This window comes from Crocodylus porosus, unplaced genomic scaffold, assembly GCF_001723895.1.
Source record: "Crocodylus porosus isolate Cpor-Errol unplaced genomic scaffold, CroPor_comp1, whole genome shotgun sequence".
Classification (NCBI taxonomy): Eukaryota; Metazoa; Chordata; order Crocodylia; family Crocodylidae; genus Crocodylus; species Crocodylus porosus.
In genome coordinates this window covers 789,073-798,869 of record NW_017728919.1, presented here as the reverse complement: position 1 = coordinate 798,869, position 9,797 = coordinate 789,073, and positions in this window count along the sequence as shown.

Here is a 9,797-nt window from a genome sequence, read left to right as displayed (position 1 = left end):
CAGCCGCGCCTGATCCTCCCGCCCGGGCCCCGCGGGATTTGCTGCAGCCCCAGGAGCGGAGGGGTCAGAAGCGGGGGCGGGAACGCGGGGCTGGGGTGGGGACCGACAAGACCCCTACATCCCCCCAAAACTGGAGCGTCTGGCCAGTGACATGCAGCCGCCGTACAGCACTGGGGGAGCGGCGGTTCTGACACCACCTGCTCCCGCTTTACACCACCCGCCCCTTGGGCTGGACCTCCAGGATGCACCAGGGTCCTTTTGGTGGGGAGAGGAAGCAGCCAATCGTGAGCTGCTTGGGGATGTGGTGCCTCATGGGAGCTGTAGTCCAGCCAGGGAGCATGAGGGGAGCTGCAGGCCTCCCACGGAGCCCTGCTCATGGCGGGGCGTGGGAGCGCGAGCCGTGGGGCAGCGCTCCCCGCGATCCACGGGCGCGTTCACTGAGAAACCCCCGGTCTCCTGGCTGGGCACTGCAGAGGCCCCGGGGCACTGAGCCTGGGCAACTTGGGGCGGGGGGTAGCATTTCTCTTTGGGGGACTCCCCCTGCCCTCCTTGGGCCCTGCGTCCACATCCCCCAGGCCACTCATTGCCGCCCGCCCACTTCTAGGGTCCAAGAAGGCAGCGTCCCGGGGTGGGAAACCGGGATCCTGAGTGCTTTTGATACTGCTCCAAAGAAGGAGAGTGCTCGGGCCCCATCCCAGGGGCCTTGAAGACCGCCACCAAGTCCCCATGCGTGGCAGGCAGCCCAGACGCCCTTGTCCCTGCACCAGGCCCCCCCAGTGGTGTGGCAGCAGGGGCAGCTGGGCAGGGGGCTGCCCTCCTCCCAGCTCCTGCCCTTTCCCACGCAGCGTGGCTCTGTGGGATCCCAGCTACTCAGCGCCACGTGAAGGGGCTGAGTCAGCAGCACTCACCCCCGCCCGTGGCCGGCTGGTGACACGCAGCGTGTCCCGGCCCAGTGTGCTGGCAGGGCGGCACACTCAGAGCCCAGGCATCCCCCGCACCGCCCCCGCCAGGGCTTGCCCAGCTCCACTTGGAGCCAGCTCAAGAATGCAGGGACTGGCCTGCCTGGCCGGGGCAGGAGGTGAGGGCGCCTCCTGGGAGGCAGCCGGCTCTTGAGCAGCTGCCGCTGAGGCCAGGCCACTGTTGTCGTCAGGCAGGTTTGGGCGCGGGAGGCTGGGAGTTGTGGAGGGGGGGAGCCCTGTCACCCCCTGGGGCATGCTGGGCTGTGCCCCCCACAACACAGGGTGGCAAGAGGAGCCAGCATCCGCACCCCAGAGACCCCCTGTGAGGGGGCTCAGGTGGGGCTCAGGCAGGAGGGAGAGCTGGGGGTGATGGGCACAGGATGGATGCACAGCCCCCGCCCACACCCCGAATGCTTGCACTAGTATGTGTACACACACATGTGCACACATCCCGGCATCCCCCCTCCACCCCATCCTTCAATGACTCCTGATGGGCACCAGCCTGAAGAGCACAAGGAGGCAAGGGGCAGCCATGACTAATGAGGCCCTGGCCTGACAGGGCCGGCCATGTGGTGGGCAGGGTCTCCTTGAGCCCCTCCCCGGCCTCCCTCAGGGATGCCACGACCTACGTGCCATGTGCACATCCATATGTACACATGCACACACGGGTATACACCCCCACCCACAACGTTCACACGCGTGCAGCTCCACATACACTTATGCCTAGGTGCACGCCCATCGCATGCATGCATACATGGTTATGCGCGCACACACGCATGCCCACATGTTCACACTCCCATGCTAAATCCGGCACGTACACGCCCGCTCCCAAGTTGCCCCACATGCACACACACATACATGCTCAGGCTCCAGCCCGCAGTCCCCTGGGCCCCGCCAGCGGCGCGCGGTAAGTGGCGGTTCCTGTTTACGGGAACGGATCCTGCTGATTTTGTCACAATCCCTTCCTGCCCCCCCGGCTCGTCCGTCCTGGCCGTGCGCCGGTGACTCATGCCAGCGAGCAGGAAGGGGACAGAGGTGATGGTAGTCCCCGGCCTGGGCACAGCCTGGGCCATTCCCTCGCCACTGGGGTGACACGGGCCTACGGCACCTGGGCCGCCTTGCTTGCAGGACCCTGGGCACTGGGGAGGGGACAGCTGCTGGCAGCCTGGGGGGCAACAGGTGGGTCCCAGCACCAGTGCAAGGGTGGGGGTGGGCACTGGCAATCCCAGAAGGAGCCCAGAGCCGGCCCAGACGCAGCTGGAGGCACTGCCCAGACACAGGTCAGCACCACCCACGAGCTGCCAGCGGCACCAGTAACACTTAGCCTCATCCTGCCTCCTCCCCATGGCGCCATTCTCCCCCTTTCCACATCAAAGCCGGGCGTGGGACCCAGCAGCCCTGGGCCCTCCCTGCAACAACTCATCTGTCCAGTACCAAGTGCCCCCTCCCTGGGGAGGGTCAGGCTCATTACGCCCACGCTCCCAAGAGGGGGGAAACTGAGGCGGGGGAGGGGAAGTGACTGCCCGAGGTCACGGGGTGAGTCAGGGGCAGTGCCGGGAACCATCCTGGAACGCCAGCCCCGGCCCGGGGCCGCACCCGCATTCCCCAAGCGCCAGACCTGGCGTCCACGGTGAGGGGAAACTGAGGCAGCGCCGGGGGAAGTGACTCACGCCAGCCAGGTGGACGGAGCAGACTGTCACAGGCGCCCGTCACAACACGCAATTACTACGCGGCCCTGCACGCAGCTCAGCCGCCCTGGGCCCTCCCTGCCATTAGCCCTGGTCCCAGAGGCGCGGGCTCGCCCGGGTCACCTGGGCGCCTATGTGAGCGCCCCGGGCACCACCTGCCTTTTCTTGTGGGGCAATGCTTCCGGTAGTCACCCTGCTTCCCCACGGGGCTCGTGCCCCTGCTCCCGGACCTGCCCGCAGGAACTGGAGGTCCCCCCAAAGGCCTGGGCGCTGCGTGGATAGTGGCACCTCCTGCCTCAGCCCAGAGCTGGGGGCACAGAGGCGGCAGCGACAGCACCCAAGGCGGTCACCGATCATCAGAGCTACTGGTGCAAAGACATCAGGTGTGGAGGGGTCAGCGAAGGCCATGCCCTGCCCCAAAGGACTGGAAATGCAGAGCAGGAGCAGGAGCTGCTGCCCCAGCCCCGTTTAGCTCCATGCAGGACCCGGGACGCGCCAGACTGACATTTACTGAGGCAAGCTGCAAAATGGGGATGAGCTGGTGGTGCAGATCGGGACAGGATCGGTGGGAGCTGGCGTGGACATGAGACGTGCTCCCCCCCACGCCTCAGGGGTCACAGGGTGGGGTCTGGAAGGAACAAGTCCCAGGGAGCTCGGTCAGGGGGTCTCCACTGGGGAGGGAAGCATCATCCGCACAGAGCAGGGGGACTGAGCCGTGGGCTCCTGGGTCCCAGCCCCATGCCTGACCTTCTCTGCTCTCCCCAGGGCTGGGAGACCCATAGGCAGCGTCACTTAGGGGGGTCCTGGCACTGGGCCGTGAGGGCAAACCCAGCTGCCCTTGGGTGGGTCGGTCCTTGGGCTTGCCTCTGCAGGGAGTGGGAAACCCAGGAACCAGCGCGTGGGGCTGGCTGGGAACGGGCTGGGGATGTCTGCAAACAGAAGAGGGGGAGTCCTGATGCCTGACACTGCCCTCTCCCCCCCGTACAAACGGACCGTGGCCTCTCGAAGCGCTGCGCCCAGCCCGAGGCCCCACGTGCCCCGTGTCACCCCGGCGAGCGCAGGGCCTGCCCCAGCTGCCAGACAGGATGGGAGAGGGGAGGGGCAGGGAGATAATGGGGGGAAGCTGGGGGTGCAGCTCGGGACACGCCGATCCTGGCACACGCGCGGCAGCTCAGATCCAGTCTCCTCTTCGCCCCCCCCACCCAGCCCCAGACGACCCCCTGCCCCCCAGGCTGCTGGGATCCGGGCTGGAGGTGGGTGGGCCTGTGGCTTCAAAGCACCTCCTGGCCCGGCCCTGCCAGCCGCCCGCCAGCTCCCTGGGTGGCAGAAGCCGGAGCAGGGTTTCCACCCCGCTGCATGCGGGCGCACCCTGTTATTACGGCGCAGCACGCCCCGGCGCAGCTGCTGCACTTTGCCCAGGGAGAGGGGGCAGAGCATGACGGCCGCAGCCGGGGGTGGGAGGTAAGGGTCGGACCCCCTCCCTGCTGCAAGCAAAGCCCCTGCCCCTTGCACCCAGCCCTCTGTGCAAGGCAGTACGCGCCCACCTGGGCACAGCAGCCCCATGGATGTCCTCCCCCCATGCCCATCCTGGGGACCCCCCAATCTGTCTCCCATGCTCTTTTGCAACCTGCACTCCCGGCCAGCAGCAACATGTGTGCACACATTTTAGCCACACACAGGTGTTGTTGCAGCTACGCAGACGCGGGCGGCCCAGCTGCTCCGGGTGGGGGCAAGGGGCTGGGTCAGCACAACCCTTGCTCCAGCTCCCCACGAGGGCAGCGGGCGCAGAAGACGCAGGGTGGGGTGGCTCTGACCTTAAGAGTCATCCCAGGCCTCCAGCCCGTCTATTTATACCAGCCCAAAGTGCTACAGTGCCAGGCTGCTCGGAGGCATCCACATGGCTTCCCCGCAGGCACGGAGGCAACCCCCCACCCCAGAGCCAGCTGCACCCGCCTCCCAGCCCAGGGAGCCCAGGCCTGTCCCAGCGTGGTAGGGAGCGACCAAGGCGAACCTGGGAGGCTGCAGGGTAGGGCAAGGCCATGCTGGGGCTGGGGGGGGTGGGAAGAGCAGGGCAGCCCCAGGCCGCTGCAGGGCAGGGTGTGGGGTGCGGTGCGGTGCAGGGAGGAGGCCGCCCCGGGGTGGCGCAGGGCTGGGTGCCAGGAGGCCGGGGCTCTATTCCTGGCTGCCTCCGCATGGCCCGGCTTGATCCGCGCTCAAGCTGCTGCAGCTGGGGACAGGTCCGAGCCTCCCAGCTTGGCCACGGGCACCGTGCGGGGAGCACAGGCCCCGCTGCAGCATGAACTCCTGGAAGGAGCCCACGTATCCCTTCCACGTGACACGCGTGTGCATGCACGCCCATGCTGCCACCGCCTTCGCCGGCTTGGTGGGGGGAGCAGGGCCCTCCGCTCCGTGCCCCCTGCCCCGAGTCCCTGCAGCCGCAACTTGGGGGCCGGGTGCACCTGGGGCACCCCAGCTCCCGTGGCGCGGCACCGCCAGTCGCCAAGGCAACCACCAGCCGCCCCGGCTGTGTTTTCTTAACCGGGGCCGCCGTGGGAACCTGGCCGGCTGCCACCTCATTCCGCGCGGTCCTGCCGGGGAGCGGGTGCTCCAGCCCCGTCGGCCTCCGCCTCCTCCTCGCGGCTCGGGGCCCCCCTATAGCGCCCCTGCCCTCCCCCTCCAGGCAGCCACGCACCGCCCGGCTACCCGTGCCCTACCTGGCAAAGGCCACGGCCTGAGACGCCCAGATCCCACGAGCGGCAGCAACGGCTCCAGCCACCCCCAGCCCCCACCCTGGATCCGCAAGCGGGCTGCGGGGGGCCGCAACAAGCCCCGGCGACCCCAGGCCTGACCCCCGCCAGCTCTTCTGGTGCCCCCCCACTTGCCAGGCTGGCACGGGAGGGGGTCTGGAGCATCAGTCCCTGCACGGCCGCCCCCAGTGCTCGACCCCGAGCCCCTGCCCAGCCCGGAGGCAGCACCCACGCCCGTTCCACTCACCGCCCCTTGGCCAGCGCGGTTGGCACCAGGCTTGGAGACTTTGCCTGCCCGGGCTCAGCCCCCCCCGCCTGCCTGGCCTCTCCCCAGGGAGTTGCCTCCTCTCTGCCCTCGCCCTGTGGCTTTGAAAGGCTGCGGTACCACCTGCAAGCCAGAGAGAAAGACCCGTGGAAAAGCAGGTCCGTGCCAGGCCCTGGAAAGTCCAGGCAGGGCAATGACAGCAGCAGGGAAGTTTTTCCACAGCAGGCGCCTTCGTTCCCAGGCGCCACAGCCTCGGGGCCCACGGGAGGCGACGTGGGCAGCACTTCTCAGAGCCATAGGAAAAAGGCACAGGGGCCGGAACAATTAACGCACCAGCAATTAATGATTAAAAGACCCGAGGGCCCAGGGAATAGCAGGGTCACCACGCTCCAGCTGGAGGAGGAAGTGCGAGCACATGGCTTCAGACCCGCCACAGGGCAGGGGTGCCAAGGACACGGATGGGGGCGGACGGGATGTCACCTGGCCCTGCTGGCCCTCAGGTAAAAGTGTCCAGAGAGACGCTCACCTGAGCCTGCTGCCTGCCCGTTTGGGGCACAGGGGGTCCCACCCCCAGGAGGAAGCAGCACCTGGACAGGACGCGTGTACAAAGACAAAGCCACATCCCTCCCCCAAGCTGCACGGGGCACGCACTTGGGGCCGTCGGCAGCCCCCTGGCCCAGCTCTCCTCTCACACTGGGGAATCGGGGTTAGGGGGGGCCCCATCTCGCAACCCGGCACGGCGGTGATCTGCAGGGTCTGGAGCGGGGATGGGGCTCTGCCCGAGTCCACCCAGCGTCCTGCGAAAGCTGCTGGCAGCCCTCGAGGGGCCGGCTCGCCTCCCCCGTCACGGGAGGAATGTGGGTGGAAGCGTCAGCGCCCTGCTCCCTCCGGCTTCCCGGGAAGGGCACCATGAGACGGGGGGAGCGGGAGCCCGGCTGGATCTTCCCCCTGACGTCAATCATTCCCTGTGCGATGAGAAAAGACGCCAGCTCGGCTGCTACCAGGGCCGCGGAGGCCTCCCTTCCCAGGCAGTCCTGCCCGTAGCCATCCATCAAGTCCCGACTGAAAGCCCTGCATGGAAATAACGCCGCGCAGGCCAGGCTCACGGCACATTCCTGCCCGAGCTCCCGCCCCCGCCGGCCTTGTTCCAGACAGCTCAGCCTGCCTCTGCCCCAGCCTTTCCCTCTCACGCACCAGCACCCTGGCCTGGGGCTGATGAAAGCCTGCCAGACAAACGCATCCTGAGCCAGCCCGTCACACGGCCGCCTGCCTCTCTGAGGCTCGTCAGCCCTGCAGCCGCTGTCCTCCCTGCTTCAGATGGGGAAACTGAGGCACAGAGAAGGGATGGGACTGGGGTAGGGGCAACTTGCCTACCCAGCGTGGCAGCTGCTAAGATACCCCACCCCTTCCCAGGGTTGGGCCAGAGGCAGAAAGAGAACTGAACCCTCTCCCACCCCAGATCTTACAGCCACTACAGACCACAGGCGCCGTGGCGCTGGCAAGAGCCACCATCGAGGTGGACGCAGAAGCCCCTCCGGGGCAAGGATTCCTCGAGACCCTTCACACTCCAGCCAACACCCTGACCTCCCCCGGGGCAGGCACGAGTCGTCAGCCCAGGTGCCCTCCAGCAGGACGGAGATAGGCTGTCCCCAGCTGCCGTGCCAGCCCGCTGATCCCAGAGCGCATGACCCACCTTTGCCCCGTTTACCCAGCCCGGGAAGCCAAGAATAGACAAGGGAAGCACGGTCAGGTTTCCTGCTGTGCCCCCACCCCCCTGCGAGCAGCTCAGACTGGATCCCTGGAGCAAACAGGCAAGAGACTTTCAATGGCAAAAGGGACAGAGCGATCTCGGCTGCCATTAGGGTGAGCAGCTGGAGAGGGAGGGGGAAAGGATGCTGAATACCTGGAACAGCTAGCAGCAGGCACGGAGGGACACGCGGCGTCTCCACAGCCTTTCTGGCTGGGACCCTTCTGGCTGGGACAAGGCACCTTGCTTGGGGAGAGGCGGCTGCTGGGTGAGGAAGCCCCAAGCCCAGCATGGCCCCTTCAGCTGGGGGCAGGCAGGTAAATGGTGGGCCCCAACTGGCTGCAGCACTGAGCAGCCCATGCCCCTCATTACAGGGCACTTTTGGGAACTACAAGTCTCAGCATGCATTGCCTCACACAAGGCCTGAGCAGAGCACCCCGATTCAGATGCGGCTCTTTACTCCCCCCCAAGGACAGACATGGCTCCTTGCAGGCTGCCGGCACCCATCCCCTGCTCCAACCCTCCCCCTGGAGCTGGCGGGAACAGCCTGGGAGGACTCTGACGAAGATGCTTTTCCCATCCTAAGAATAGCCGCTGGCCGCCTCCCCAGCCACGCCAACGCGCTTCCACCAGCTTTAAAAAAAGAGCCTCAGAGCCTTTCCTCAGGAAGGGAGGCTGGATGGCGGGCTGGGCATGAGCTGCAAGGAGCTGCTGGGCTGAAGGAGCAAGCACTGCCCAAAGTGACTCAAAAAGCACCTGCCACGGCTCGGCGGCTTTGCTCACGCCAGCAGTGACACCTGACCTCAGCAAGGGGAATAGAAGCCATGCAGCAGGGGCACAGGGGCAGGGACATCCGCACAGCTCTGTGACGGGTGCCGGGAGGCTTTTAATAAACACCAGAGCGAGAAATGTAACACCCCGGGCGCTATTTTGGATCGCTTGTCAGGAGGGGGAAGAGAAGAGGGAGACGCAGCGCGGGGGTAGAGGAGGCGGCAGCCAACGTGACACCAGAGGTAGCAGCACTGAAAATAGCCACGTTGCGCTTGGGCTGCTTGGAACCAGTATCGCTGCCCTGCAGCGGGGGCAAAGCCCCGCTGGCTCAGCAGAACTGCGGGGCCCTTAGGCAGGCACTTACAACTATGGGGGGAGGGGGAGCAGGGCAGGATGTCCAGGCAGTGGAGTCGCTGTCCCCTTGTGCCTCAGTTTGCCCAGCTGCACACCTCAACATTCACCAGGCAGGGGGGCGCGTGTGTTGCAAACGGGCTGGAGCCTTCCGCGCAAGGTGTCCAAGGCACAGGTCCCCACAGATCCCAGGGCCAGATGGTATTGTTGGAGAGATGCTCTGCAAGCCCCTGAGGGCAGTTCCTTTAACAAGGCAGGGTGGGGGAGTGAGAATTAGTTAGGCCTTCCTGGAACTGATAAGCAGCTCTCACACCCACTCTCAGCAGGGTTGGGGGGTGGGAAGGAGAGTACCGGAGGAGATAGCATCTGTCCAGCCTCACTGCCCACTGCACAGAGCTGCTTGATAATGATGAGCCACCAAAGCCGCTGCGGACAAGGATCCCAGGCAGCATAAAAGGCCCAGCCTGAAGCCCATGAGGATACCTGCACATGCCCCCAACCCCCAAAACAGAAGCTCCCTGTGCTGGGAAGAACAGCCTCTCTGCCTCAAGCCACTTCAGCATCTCCAAGGAGTGGAGGCATGTTTGCCCCAGGCCCTATAGGATCTGGCAATGGGGTCGCAACATGCGGGAACAGCAGGGGCAGGGATGGGGTGGAGGCTAGAGCCTCTTATTTAGGCTCCAAAGACGTGAGCTTGTGTTACCCTCCAGGCCCAAGCTCCAGGCAGACCCCAGCTCTACCTGGCACCAGGCTGGGACTCACAGTTGAAAGCAACACTGGCCACATGCTCCCTTGTGCACTGGGTCAAGCCACACACAGGCAACACTCTGACTAGCGGCAGGGAGCCCCGGGCTAGCCCAGGCCACGACCCCCCTACCCACATATACGCAGCAAGGACATACGAGCACTTCCCAGGGACATCCTGGGCGCATGAGGGCACTTTGGCCCTAATTGTCTTGGAAGCCCATTGCCAGGGCAGGGGATGACTCAGGGCTAAAGCTGCTCCCTCAGCCTGTCAGCACCGACTGCAGATCCGTGCTAATCCTTCCGCTTGGGCGGATTATACCAGAAGCAGGAGTGGGTGCCACAGAAGTTGGGGAGCAGAACAGGGGCTCCCAAGCGAGCCGGCCTCAGAGCCCTAAGGGCATGGCACAGCCCCCCATCCCCTCCTCTGGGGCAACTGCTCCCAGCTCCCCGCAGCCAGGACCACCCCCATGCAGCCAGCTGCCGCCTGCCTCATAAGAAGGCCATGGTCCACAAGCCGGGCTA